Below are 14,422 nucleotides of genomic sequence, written 5' to 3'. Positions count from 1 at the left end.
AGTTTTCACTCTGCTGGCGATACTAATATGCTGTAAAGGCAGTCAGTTTTCAATTATTAGGTCCAAGTTACTCAAACACTGATGCTACCTTTATATTGAACTGGTTTTATAACTGTATGCATCCATAAAAAAACATCTTGTTGAACCATTTCGACTGCGTGGGTGCGGCTGTAGTTGCCGCAGTTGTACCCCTCCTGTTTACCTATCGGGCCAAGGAATCAATGTCTATTTTTAGAGCGAAAGCTCCATTACGCCACGTCTCGCAAAGTCGTTCATGGCGTCGCAGTGACATCGAGCAGCGCAAGCGGAAGTGTGCCAGGGCTGACATCAAGCCGCGTGATGTGGTACGAAGAGGCTTCGCCTCTCCACTCGTTCGGAGCTTCCACGCAGAAGCCGACGTCTAGAAAACCACAACAGTCAACGTCGGGGACACCTGAACTGAGCGAACTTGTACGGGCAACAAATGATAAAACGAAACTTTCATTCATTCGCCGCTGCGGTAGCACGGGAATAGGCAATGGTTAAAGGCCTGGTTTACCGGCACTTTGTGCTTTTAGTCGACCGCTTCAGCTTTCAGTTGTGATAACTAGGTTCAGAAGTGCTATACCGGGGCCATTCTTTTTTACTTTACTACGAGTTGGAATATTCGTTTGGAACATGCCACGTGCCATAACGTCTATACTGTACAATAATAGTTTCCTTTTTCCTACTTTTGCTCCTAACTCCACGAGTCATGTCCTTGCAAGCAGAACTATAGTATATAGAAACTTTCTGCTTTACCGATGTTTCTTACGTGGTGTAAGGAAGTAAAATTTATTTTAAATTTATTTCATTAAAATATGTTCAATAACAGTGGCCAAACTTTCTAGCAATGCAAATCAGTTTTAAACTTTCCACACGCCGTCATCATTTAGGTGTTTAGTTTCTCAAACTACCGTGTTAAGGCATTTTGGGCGCAGTGACTTTTTGATTTTTGTTGTATCACTAGACCTCCAACATTTTATTCTGCCATCCAACACCAAAATGTTACACCTGTTCCCGAAATTGTCAAAAACTGTTACGTGTTCGCACCGTATCGCATGACATCTCCGCTCGTTCGGAGCTTCCACACAGACGCCGCCGCCTAGGAAGTCACGACAAGCAACCTTAGGGTCCCCTGAACGGAGCGAACCTATACCGGCATGGAGGAGCCTTCATGCAAGTATACTCTGTGAATCTTTCTACGTTGTAGTTATTACTCTAAACGTTAGAAAATTTTTGTACGCTGATATTTTGATTCCCCTGTTAAAGGCTTGTTTTAAGACATCATACTGTCTACACTACAAGAACAAGTACGCGCATATGCGTTTTTAAATGTTGTAATAAACTATTACTTACCTAAGACGTATACTATGTGCCTGATAAGCACGTTGAAGCTTCTCTCAATGTGCCGTAAAGTTGCATCTGAGAAAGAACCTATTTGACATGTACTGTCTTCAATGCAGAAGACATGATTGTTTGCTCTGGTTGGGTTTTACGCCTAATTTGGTTTCTTTGCTTTTTTTTATTTCCTCCCCCACATCGATAGCCCTTTTCTTTTTCCGTGCCGTCTCCCAACGACATTCTTGCGTACAACATGGCAGTCGTCGAGAACACGTTGTAAATAAGAGGAATCCTACAAGCAGCTAAGAGGATGGTAGTGGTAGCCGTTGGCAAAGACAGAGTGTACACTCGTCCGTCTGTCCAAAACTCCCACTGACAATCATATCCTCAGGCGGCTAGGTATAGGTCATATTGACTGCCCTGAGGCTAAAATTCCCCTCTCTTCTGAAACCCATGCAAAGCTTGTAATTAAACCAATGCCCCGCAACATGCATCCCATACACCACGCGAGCAACAGGGATCAGAGAGCACGTGCTCTCCAAAAACGACTCTCCGCTCGATCCGACGTGGTTTATGTGGATGCTGCAGAATACAGGCACCGCGCCGCATTCGCCATTGCAGTTATTAACGACCCTGACAATCCCCCTCTCGCCTCCCTAACCTTAAATACTTCCCATCCCGCCACGGCGGAAGAGGCGGCAATAGCTTTAGCCCTCTCCCAAAGGCCGACCCCCTCGATAGTAATCTCCGATTCCAAAGAGGCCATTCAAAATTTCGCCAACGGCCACGTTTCGCCACAGGCATCCAAAATTCTCAGACGCCACCCACCCGACTCCCCGGTAGAAATTGTCTGGACTCCGGCGCACGCTGGCCTCGCGGGTACTCGAGGGCTCACAATCCGAGCCGGGTCAAGCCTTGTACCCTATCACGGGGCCAGATCCGCCAGAGACAGACTTCTTACGTACACCGAAATAACCGTGCATTACCGCCTCGACCGCCGTAGGTACCCCCCGGCTCACGTCAAGCTAACTAAATCCGAAGAACACACGTGGCGTCTCCTTCAGACGAACACGTTCCCCAATCCCGCTATACTCCACCAAATCCACCCTTCATTATACCCTTCCCCAGAATGCCCTGCATGTGGAGCCCTCGCCACCCTTTCCCACATCTTTTGGGGGTGTCCTAAAGATCCATTTCCCCTAATTTCCTCTGATGAGCAGTGGGAGGAGGCGCTGGGGAGCTCAGACCTAGAGGTGCAAGGCCCCGCACAATGTCCCCTCACAGTTTCATTTGAGAAAACGTCTTTGAATTGTTCTGTCTAGAATGTAACTGGATTATTTGCCCTGTTTGCGTTTACGCCCAGTTGCCCTTCCTCTTTTTCTAATTTATCTCCTTTAGTCTCTTGTCTTCTTTCATTTATATTTTACTCCACCGAGTTCTTTTTCTCTGTTGCACGGTTTACTATTGTTGCGTCGTAGATAATGTCGGGCGTAATCCGAGAACACTGTTCAGCTTGGGCTGACCTGCCCGTTAGCGAGCTCGTACAGCTTTCGAAATGAAGAATAATAATACCAGAGTCCGTCAATGAAAAGCATTGACGGACTCTGATAATACTATTGAATTATTATTAATAAATTCAAAGTACCGTGCACTTCTGCAACACCATCGCCTTGCCAGATGTGCCTACCAACCACCGCACCAGAAGTATCACCCGAGAGGCTGTAGCCTGCGGCAACTACAGACTAACACATACCCCCACCTTAGCTTCCTGCACATCATACACACAACAGTATATCCACCAACATGCGCACACTGCAGAGAACATCTAAAACTGTACCACACCCCGTGGGCTTGCCAAAACAAACCAGCAGCCCCCCTTATTCGCACCCCTACCCTGGAGCAGTGGGAGAACGCGCTGTGCAATTCGGACCCTGAGGACCAGCGACAGTTGGTGGACCGGGCACAGAGGACCGCCGCCGCCGCAGGGGCCCTGGACTTGGGGCTCCTTCCGTTTTCAAGCGCGACTCTCTTGTACTTGACACTCTTGTTTCACCCACCCTTTTATCACCGGCTGAGTAAAACAACAAGGCACTCCCGACACATCGTTCCCACTGACCTGCTAGGGAAAGGACTATTGCCTGCACGTGTGTCAACGTTTGCCCCTCGGTGCGGCGGCTCAGGCGTGGTTGCCGCTTTCTGGTCTCTCCCGCCGCCGCAGACGTAGTCGTGGAGGCTGAAGCACGGGTTCGCCGACTCGTCGAGCGTGGCCAGGATCTGGCGCGCATGCTCCACGCAGTCCGCGGTGTCGCAGACTCTGACGTGAAGGCCGACTAGGTTTAAGTAGTTTACCACGAAAACGATTATCATGCCCAGGACGACCAGGCACGCCGGCAACGCGCAGCCGACCACGTATGCCGGGCTGGGGTGTCCGTCCACCTGCGAGGAGCGACGCTCGCCACTGGTGGATGCCTTCTGTGAGGAACACAGAGCATACGAGAAACAAGGCAACTCGCCAATATCGAATAAAAACGCGGACGTTATCAAACCTCGTGGCAGAGCGATTGTGTCCCCTAATGCCAGCACACAATTCTACAGGCAGGAGGGTTACGGGCATTAAGCGTGTCTCTGTTTGCAGGGAAGCTGTATATGGCCGGGATGGCAGGATGTTACGTGTCCACCCGTCAACAAATACATCCCCTGGCTCACACCCACTTATGAGACGTGCGCCTTGTGCCGATTGGCCAACAATTATTAAACGCCCCATAGAAAGTGGGTAGAGTGCCAGCCTCGTATAATGCGAACTCGAGCTTATTAACTGGAATAACGACTTTTTTTGGTTTGGAGACTTCCACATCGATGTCAGCGACGAAGAACAAGCTGCTGGCTCATACTCATTTATGCAACATAAACTTGCTGGTTAGGACCATGCAATAAAAATGTTCCGGGCACGAGAATACGAATGGCGGCTTTCTCTAGTGCGGACTCTGTACCAACACAAACTGGGTGACTTAATTGCGCTCTCCGTAATTGGCAGCGTTGCACGCAATGCATGACATGGAGTATAAATACACCTAGTTACAGACAACAGTAACCAAACCTGGCACACGCATCGTCGCCTCAGAGCGCCCTCCTATCAGAAACCAGTTTGGGTGGTGCATTTACTCAGGTAACGATGTACTCATCCCAGGTACTCACCCAAGAGGGGAGACTGTGGCCTCCTTGTCTGCCTGGTGTCACGTCGTCGTCGGGCGAGCCGCTGAAGCCGTCTTGCTGCTTCCCTGGCTGACCCGCTGGCAACGCAGAGAAAGAAAGAGAGAGAAATTTTGTTGTAGTCCACAGCGAAAGTTTCTTCATTCTCCCACTGTAAATGGGCTCAATGAGATGGGTAAGAGCCAACATAAAGTTTTTAGGTTCAAGCCATCCATGTATGAGTGGACGGGTTGAGTTGAGCCCCCGGGCGAGTCCACTCGACCCGCAGGTGGGGGTGGGTTGACTCGCTCGACGGCTGTGTCGGCGGGCTGTGGCCCGTGAGGAGCTTCTGCAAATTCCTCCCGTCCACGGGAGAGAGTGGAAGTACGCGGAAACCGTTAGAAAACTCGACCCCCTGTTCGAGTCTGTCTATATAGGCCTATTCACGCACAGAAAGAGGAAGCGTACAATGAGATAGGCCTCAGAACCCGTTGCATCCACTTAATTCAACTAAGGGACTTTGCCGGCGTTCTTGCTGCACTTGGGGAGGCCCAGTGGTGCATCAGGGCCGCACGAAGAAACGAGAGGGAATGTGGGAGGGACCATAGAGTTTCATACTAATCTATACTAGAGGGAAATCTGGCGCCGCTCTCTAGGGGAGTCGTGCTTCAGCGAGCGTTCCGTCATGTACCGGCCAGGCACGTTCCACTTGTCCTTGACATGGCTCATGAATAGGCTGAAAAGTTGGCTCTGGCTGCAAAAAACAATATTACTGCAGAAGGCCCATCAAATTCGTTTTGCTATTATAAAATTGAACCTCCAAAAACGATTAATTTGACAGCGATTATGTAGAAGCTTTATGCACGATGAACAAGCAAAAAATGCTACCCTTTTTTGTTGATTTTGGCTTCGAGACAAAAACGAAGCCACATGGCTAGCTAAGCCAAGTAGGCGAGGAACGTCGCTAGCGGCAATGGCGCCGCCCACGGCGGTCCGCGACTGAAGCGACAGTTTTCCCTCTAGTATATATTAGTGATATTAGTATGGAACTCTATGGGAGGGACTCACAGTTAAGGAGAAAATGGAGGAACGGGAAAACGACCGGTAGATAGGGGTGGCATAGGCTGGCACCGGAATACACGATGATCATGATTAGGAAACATGCCGGAGCCGTTAATACGCCCAACGCCGTCTCGGTTTTCCCCGAAAACAAAAAAGACTGCAAAAAGTTCTAACTGGTGTTGCTCATGAGGGAGCTGTACCTGGGCTGTTAGAATATTGTATGGGCAAGGGATTCCCCGCAACCATATGAAGATAGTTACCGAGTGATGACGTCTCAGCGCGCTGACATTTTTGTGCTTCATCACTATCAGAAAAATGGCCCGGAATCCATTTCCTCCCCGCGACGTCGTGCTAAGAAGCGTATGACTGAATCCACTGAAAAACTGCAGCTAAAGACTCAGTTTTATCAGACCCGTAACTCTGAGGGATTGGATATACTAATGAACACTATTCTATAGTCGTCAAAAGTGTTAACAACAGAAAAAGTTGCTGGCCTATGCCATAGAGTTTCTTACTATATACGCTAGATAGAAATCTGGCATTAGTGTTTATGCGGCTCACATCAAGGCCGTCTGTCTCGTCATTGGCCACCATTATACCGTGCGTTCGCCTTAATTTCGTTGTTGGCTTGGATTTAAATGTTTTAGTGGCCGTAAAATCAAATGCAGTGCCACAAAAACGCCAGGAAGAATGCTCTGTTATATATTAAAAAAAAACACGCTGTTTTAAAGGTAAGGAACTCCTTCTGTAGGAACGGTTGTCTTGGCATATAATTTCATAATGAAGGAAGCAAACCCCTCAAAAACGCTTCAGAATCCAAATGTTATTCGAAGCCCGGGCCAGCAGCACTGATCTTCCCATAACCCGCTACGACAACATGGATTCCCTGGAGCAGTTTCCTCTCTATAGTGTACTTACTTGGAGGCTCACTAAAAGGGTTCAACTTAAATTGAGGACGAGTGAGCGAGCAATGGAACGGAAGACGATAGGAGCAATATTAAGGGACAAGAAGAGAGCGGAATGAATCAGCGAACAAACGCGTGTTAAGGACATATTGTAGAAATTAAGAAGAAATGGGTGTGGTCAGGGTATGTAATGCGAAGCCAAGATAACCGTTAGTCATTAAGGGTAACAGAGTGGATCCCTAGAGAGGGCAAGCGTTGCTGGGGGTGGCAGAACGTTAGATGCGCAGATGAGATCAAGAAGTTTGCGAGGATAAATTGGTCGCAGTTAGCACAGGACCGGTATAATTTGAGATCTATGGGAGAGGCCTTTGCCCTGCAGTTGTCGTGGATAAGCTGATGATGATGATGATACTGAGAAACTCTATGGCCCATTCAGAAGACGCACCTTACGATAGCCACCGGCGCATGCTGCAGGCGTCAGATAACAATCGTTCTCGAGGCATACCTTCTGCACTGGGCTGCTCCAGAGCATGCGTACAACCTGTCTGACTAGCGTGGAAACTATCTCTAGCTGCTCCTCGGTGCGTAGTCTGGCATTTGCTTCTCTGTGGTCGTTAACCCTTTTGTCGACTATACTTTGCGCTGTGTTGTTTGTGTTTAAACTTGAGGGCAGTTTGGTGCGCTTACCTTCGCGGTTCTCGGCCCCGTACTTCCAGATGTCGTGCTCATCGGTGGGAAAAGAGCTGCGTACTTTAAGCACAGGACGGCACAAGATGGCGCGCTTTTGAGAGCCCGCAGACGGCCGCCGTGCCTGCGAAGAGGGCCCCTGGCCGGGGTCTCCGTATTGAGGTGCAGATGTGGGCGCTTGAGTCTGCGAAGCCGCCGCTGTCCCTGGGACACAAATCGTAAGGAGAGGGTACAGCAGGAGTAACCCTAGGGGCGTGAAAATCGTAAGAACAATGATGGTAAACAGTTTCGGAGCATTGTAAACAGCGCTTGACCAATCGTACGAAAGAAGGAAGTACACATGACGGCGCCGACCGCTCTTCACTCATCCGTCTTTGCAAACTCGGATCAAACCCAACTAATTCAAACGTGGATTCCGTAGTTCGGCCCGAACTTCTGAACTGCAGTTTCAGGGACAGCCTTGTTCGCACATAACAAAAAAGAACGTGGCAGATGGTTTTTGAAATGTATTTCATTCGAAAAAACAGGGTGCGTAAGTAAGAACATTTACTATCCCTTTTATACGAAAGTTGAGAAAAGCGCGGAGGCTAAAACTGCGTCCAGCCTTTGCGGAATTTGCGTCAATGGATCATCAATCTTCAAAACCGCTACCGCGGACAAAGAACTGACCAATGCGACGATTTTTTGCAATAAGTAAACTTATCTACGAGCAATCCAAAATGTATACCCATACGTAGTTTATGACATGAATATGTTCTATTGCACTCCTTCATGATAAAAGTGCGTATTGCCTTACCTAGAACAGTTCCTTTTACGCGATTTTCAACGTACCGCTTCGACAAAATGGTAGCCCGGTTCCACGTAAGTACATTCCACGTGTCTACAGAAATTATCAGAGGTTTTCTGTGGACCGACCGGTCCATGGGCGAATGCATTAGCGTTTGACAGAACGCCAGCGGTGCCGCTAAAGAAGTTTTAGCTCTAAAAAAACGAGTTGTCACTACACTTATTCTGTGAAATCCAAGCAGCCAAAAACGCATGCACGCATACTCGCACGGAGACGTACGAACTATACCCACACACGCACACACACAAGCAGTGAATCAGAATTCGAAATGAGGAAGAACGCCACGCAAGGAAAATGAAAGGAATGAATTCGTTTTTTTATATTAAAGTACATCTATTTCCTCAAACAAAGCAGACAAATATGGAGGAAGCTCGCATTAACGCGTAAATTTTGAAGGTAACCAAGCTGTACGCAACCTTCTCAAGCATTCACGAAATTTACGCAGAAAATTACGCAGGTATGAGAGCGTAGCGTGGAGACTGTTTGGGAGCTGACGGTGAGAACGCGCAGAAAATGGACTCTCGACACCTTACTGATGCACCTGCCCCGTGAGCCTCTCACACAAGTAACTTACCGGCAGGGGACTGGTGGGTCTGCGTTGCTTCCGGACTTTGTTGGGTCGGGCTTTTACTCCGCGGCGAGATGAGCTCAATGGTAGGCACCATGTGGAGGGAGACACGCCTTCCCTTGACATTAGTGGTGACCTTCTCCAGCATGGGGCTCACGGGAAGCTGGATGGGGCTCTGCGCAACGGGAAGGCCGCTGAGCACTGTTTGCGCCGGCTGCAGTACTGGCTTTGCTGGAGAGCCCACCCAGGCCAGCTTATAACGCGCGTTAAAATAAAGCCACTAGAGTTCACCCAAGCAACACTAGAAGTAATTGAAAACAAAGAGGACAAAACAAGGAAAATATACTTGAGGTATAGGAAGTTCTTTGTGTGTCGATTACTCGCTTTGATATCTGCAGTTCCATGTTCTCCTAGAGTTTCCACTTCAGGCACTAGTACTAAAAAGAATAAGAAGAACACAATTGTTCGCTTGAATGCAGTGAAAAGTTCTTTTATGGCAGAAAAAGAGGAACAAGAAACGACAAGGCAAGGTAAAAATGAATCTTTCCCCCCTTCCTTTCTTTAACTGCTGTACACACGCAGGAATCTAAGATAGCTTAGTTTGGCCACGCAAACTAACGTTGCTTCATGATTGCCACTTTTGGAATTTGTTGCAACTGCATTCTGCACAAGCCTCTTCGGCGTAAAAGAGATACGTATTCTTACTGATGGCGTGGATGGGTTGCCTGTTTCCTCTACCGGGGACTCCAAACCGCTGTTCGGTGGCTCCTGCAGATTCCAGGTGGCCGCGGCGGTTTGCGGGGCAAACGTTTGTGGCGATGGCGACATGTCGCCCGGTGAACTTGAAGACTCTTCGAGCTTTCGCTTCTTGTCTTCTGCATTGGAAAATATACAGAATGATTAAATTTTTTCATGCCCTTGTCTGCTGACGTACTTTGTAGGGATTCTCCCCTCTGACCTGTCGCGTCGCTGCATTCGAATTATTGCGCGCCACCTATCCTGCCATCTGTGAACGCACGGCGAAAAAACTGTGCGATGGAGGGGGGCGCGGCACGTTTTGGGCACGCTAGATAAGCGCAGCGGTGCTGGTTAGCCGAGGGAGTCGCCGGCCGGGAGTGCCGCCAGCCAGAAGAGAGAAGCCACCGCCAGCCACCTTCAAGGAGCCCGCACGGCAGCAAGCGGTCGCCGTCCGTCCCGTCGTGCCGTAAGCCTCCGGACATTGAAGTGTTTTGGTGATGTGCTTTGGTGATTGTATTTTCTGTGCCCTTTATATTTCGTTTTCACTGCTTCAGTAAAGCCCCTTATTCTTCTCGCAATGTTCTGTGCCGTAATGTTTTGACGAGGCTGTTGCCTGAACCCTTTCGGTAGGTAGCATTACCTACAACTTTAAACGCGAAAGACTGGCGTCCGCTCTGGCGAGTACCTTTTATATCCATGTTGACCCGTCGACCTATCGACCCCGCAGCCACGGTGTTGTACAGCCTTATATAATCGCCCTTAATTCACCTTAATCACCCTGAATCAACTGCTGTAAACCACCCTAGTCCACTATAATTCCATTTTATTTCTTTAATACTACCTAGACTCACTATAACCAACATTTTTCCCTACGTTAATCCCCCCTACTTCTATATTCCACCTTAATTCACACCAATAAATATTAATTTAAGGTACTCTATCTAAAACCGCCTTAATCCACGCGTACTAATTACTACTACTATGTATCAGGAATCAGTCTTTAGCTATCTCTATTAAGGCGAAGCTTCTAGCCTCTCACTGACGACGCCCGTACGCGAAAGCCACCTTTCTCTGAGGCGGATGATCGGATTGGAGTGGAAAACATTTTTTTTATTATCGCATAGAGTGCTAGCGTAGGCGGTGGGTGGACATGCTAGCCCAATAGTCCCGAGGCGGCCCGGGCGCGCATCGCAAAAAAAAACTCCTGATCCGCGAGCTGGCCACTGCGCAGCAAGCTTTCCCACTGCTCAAGGGTGCGTGGTTGTGGAAGTTGGGGGTTGGTAGGGCACATCCAAACCAAATTTGTTGTATTTTGGGGTCCCGGGGCAGTATGGGCAGTTGGGGGGTATGCGGTAGGGGGAATCCATTGGAGGAACGTGTGGTTGCGGTAAGTCTCGGTCTGGAGTCGTCAACAAGTGTGTGCGCCGGCCACACCTTGCGATGGATGTGGGGGCGGAAGGGCCCTGTAAGAAGCTCTTAGCGATGAAGGATGTCGGAGTAGTTTTGTGAGAGGAGGTGCAGGAATGCAGGGCCGCTAAATCATTCATCTTCTTCCCGTTCTGGGAATTCATGATGGGTAAGGTCACGGGCAGTGGCATGCGCCACCTCATTCCCATGTAGGGATATATGGGCTGGGATCCACACAATGCGGGTATCTGTCAGTTCTGGTCGTTTATGGAGGATGGTCGATACGAGGCCGGTGATATTCCTCGTTGAAAACTCTCTGCACGCTGTATGTTTAAAAAAAATACACTCCCCTGCGAAATTTGGGGACAGCTCCGTTACGTACCATCCGATAGGAGATGATGTGCAGCAGAGGGAGGAAGTGAAGGCGTGGGGAGGAGCGACATATATCGGCCTAACTTCGCGTTCTGAGGTGAACGTCAACAGCTGTTGCTCACAGCGCGTCGTACGACGAGAATATCGTTGCTCTGCATGCCGTTAGGCTCATACCCGCTGGACGTTAGGCCTAACGTCGCATTTTCGGGCTTCGGGTGTTAGGCCCAATGTCACATCTAAGTTGAACACCTTGAAGTGGCACCCACTGGAAAAAGTACTTACTGTACGCCAAGCAGCAGGTAACGATTCGCGACGTAGACTCCAAACACTAACGTTAGGCATACGAAGCGAAAGCACGAGGGTTGCTGCGGTTATTTGAGAGAAATGGTGCATACTTCCGGAGTAGCACATACTCGCAGTATGGGTTTGGCCAAGCAAGGTACACATCGCGAACAAGCTTCGCGTTGAACCATCATCGTCGTTAGACGGAAAGGTGCAGGGTTTTTCTTGGGTCACCATAAAGTGCTGTAATCAATCTTAATCCAAAAGTAGTGATCGTTACTGTCAATTAGTAACCGATGTTAACGAACTTCGATGAGAGGCTATTGGCGTATATGATATCCGAGGAAGTGCGACAAAGTACTATATTGTTCCCCTCCACACCGAAATTCTCTAAAATCAAATAACGTGACTTTTGGCACTATCTGTATTGATGCCTTTAAAGACGACGGTAACTTTTCGCTTTTGGCGAGGCATGCAAGGCTTTCGCATTAATATCGAGGACGGATGTCAGTACCGAAAATCAGGTAGTTTTGCCGGACTTAGCTGCACGCGATTTGCCTTAAATTCGCAGCTTTGCGTGATTTAGCTGCCCGCGACTACGTGAGAGAACATCTGATTCAGACAGTGTGTGGCATCAGAATACAGAACGCAGGACAGTGAACGACCTTCTTCTTGGTTGCGGCAGCAAGTACACAGCGAGCGCGTGCATCATGTCCGGCGACGTTGCGAATCCACTGGCATTAGCCAGTTCTACGACAACACCTTCACGAGAAAGGCAGCCAAGCCAGCCGTGTAGTCAGACAGCGAGCGTCGCAGCCCGGCTTGAACGTGAAGCGCGCTGTTATACCACCATGAGCCCCATGCAGTCAAAGACGTCCCCACAGGTCGGCTTCTCCACAACGTTAGATAAAGTCCGACCAGTGAGATCGTACCAGTGAGAACACGGGAAAATTCTGAATGACGAGGCCCAGAATGGGGCTTTTATTAGGGATCTTATTTTGATATGCAAGCCTTGCTTGATGCTGGTGTGCAAATTCAGTTTTTCACTCCAATAGCCTACACTCTTAAAAAGAAGGTCGTGGCACTAACAGAACAGTTACTTGCCACAGTATAAACTAGGTACTTAGTGCTTTTGCTAACTGGCCATGCATAACCCAGTAAAAAGCTACGCGGGACAATGTGGATCGGCTGAGCACGCAGCACGACATAGACGCACCTAACACGCACATATCATACTTAGACAACCAACAAATAAATTGAGCAAGAAAATCAACAGGATGCACGGGGAGAGCGAGTATAACCTAGTTACCTTAGAAATACGTCTGCTCTCCTTGCTTTTAGAGCACGCAGCGGAAAGTCGTATGATAGAGTCGGTGGGCTTGTCGCAGAAATCAAATATTTTAGCGATAATTTTAGAATTATGCATTTTATAGTGAGCATATACAAATCAGTATGTGGATTTTCAAAAACGTTTTAATCGTGATTTCGAGTGGGAAAAAGTGCTGCAGTTTTTATGTTCAATAATTCATAGAATTTTGTTACTATCAGTGAATGTTAGTACCAAACAAGCAGCAGTTACTAAGCGCACGGTCTAGACTAGTAACGGTTCCATACTAAGTGGCAGGACCTACGTATCATTCTGGGGGGCAGTAATGTTCGTAAGCCGTTACTAACGTAACGGCTTACGAACATTACTGCCCCTTTACTACCGTAACTACCGTAACTACTACCGTACTACCGCAGCCGTTACTACCGTAGCCGGTACTACCGTAAATACAGCCGTTACTACCTTTTACGAGCTTTCTTTTAAGAGTGAGGCCTCTTAGTTCATCGAATTTGCCCAGTTAAATCGCTCTGATTGGTCACCCTATAAGCGTTCTTAAGACGCTAACCTACCGGGACGTGTCGGAATACATGTCTCTGCGCTTCTTTCGTTTACGCTATTTTAGGACAGCCCTTTCGCCACGTGCGTGAAGAAAGAAGCTGCATGCATTAAACGCATGCGCGGAAACGTGCGTGTGAATTCTGCTAGAAAACGAGTGTCGTAAACAAATCATTACGGATCACGGCGAGGGACCCAAATGCGATGACGGCATAATCGGATAGACGTCAGATTCATAACGCGGGGAACCCACGCTGCATTTCAACGACAGGAAGCGTAATTTTCTTTTTGAATTTGCTGCAGTGCGCTTTAGCGTAACCACATAACCTTCCCTGAGCTTCGATTTAATAAATTAAGAATTTGGTTTTTCATGCAAAAGTTCGCTCAAATGTACAGGTTCTTACCGGCCGCTGTATCCATTGCCGCAGTGAGGTGTCCATGCAACTGTTGTTCTCGCCTTTCCTTGTCTTGTGGCGACCCCCGCCGTGAAGTCGGGGACTTGGCTTCGCCATGACGGTGCCTCCTGATTCCGCTCCTGGAAACCCTGGGAGCGTAGCTATGCTTGCCGGATGAGCGCTTGAGTTCCGTGTTGGTTGAGAGCTGCTCGGGGGAAAAGTCCGGAGAGTGTTTTGCGGACGGGGAGAGACCGCCCGACTTGCCAACTTCCGAAACCTGATCGGCCTCTCCGCTTTGTTTGGCACTCATTGTGGTGCACCGGTGTCACCTGCAAGAATAAACATTAGAGCAGTTCCACTCAACGTGAAAGCTGTCGGAAGTGCAGAGCAGTGATTCGCCAGAGAAGATGTGGTGTCGTTACTCCCCTCATTGCTACCACCGCTCACGCTCTCCCCTTCTCCCCCTGTCTCACCCCCTCTGCTGATGAATTGAACAGCGGTTTGTTTTACGGAATTCAATTTTACCTCCTTCGTCGTAGTGCTAGCGCGTTCTCGGCCTTGAGCAGTCGGAGCGGGAGTTCTGATTGTGTTTGCTTTTATCTCACACGAGCGAAGCCTCACTGCGTAGTTTTGAACGCGTGTCTTCCGCGGCCACTTTTTTCGCTAACTATCGCAAAAAACAACCCTACGAGCGTTCCTGACCAAATGAACGCGGAGGCTGCCGGT

The 14,422-nt window shown here is 48.7% G+C and overlaps 1 pseudogene; it reads right to left on the bottom strand.

Moving 5' to 3' along the window:
* Positions 1 to 272: 272 nt before the first annotated feature.
* Positions 273 to 14,422, bottom strand: part of LOC144146364 (uncharacterized) — a 45,920-nt pseudogene continuing 31,770 nt past the window's right edge.

The sequence above is a fragment of the Haemaphysalis longicornis genome, unplaced genomic scaffold (assembly GCF_048455015.1).
Source record: "Haemaphysalis longicornis isolate Haplotype H1 unplaced genomic scaffold, Haemaphysalis longicornis Haplotype H1 scaffold_7, whole genome shotgun sequence".
Lineage (NCBI taxonomy): Eukaryota > Metazoa > Arthropoda > Arachnida > Ixodida > Ixodidae > Haemaphysalis > Haemaphysalis longicornis.
This window is presented reverse-complemented; position numbering and strand designations above follow the sequence as displayed.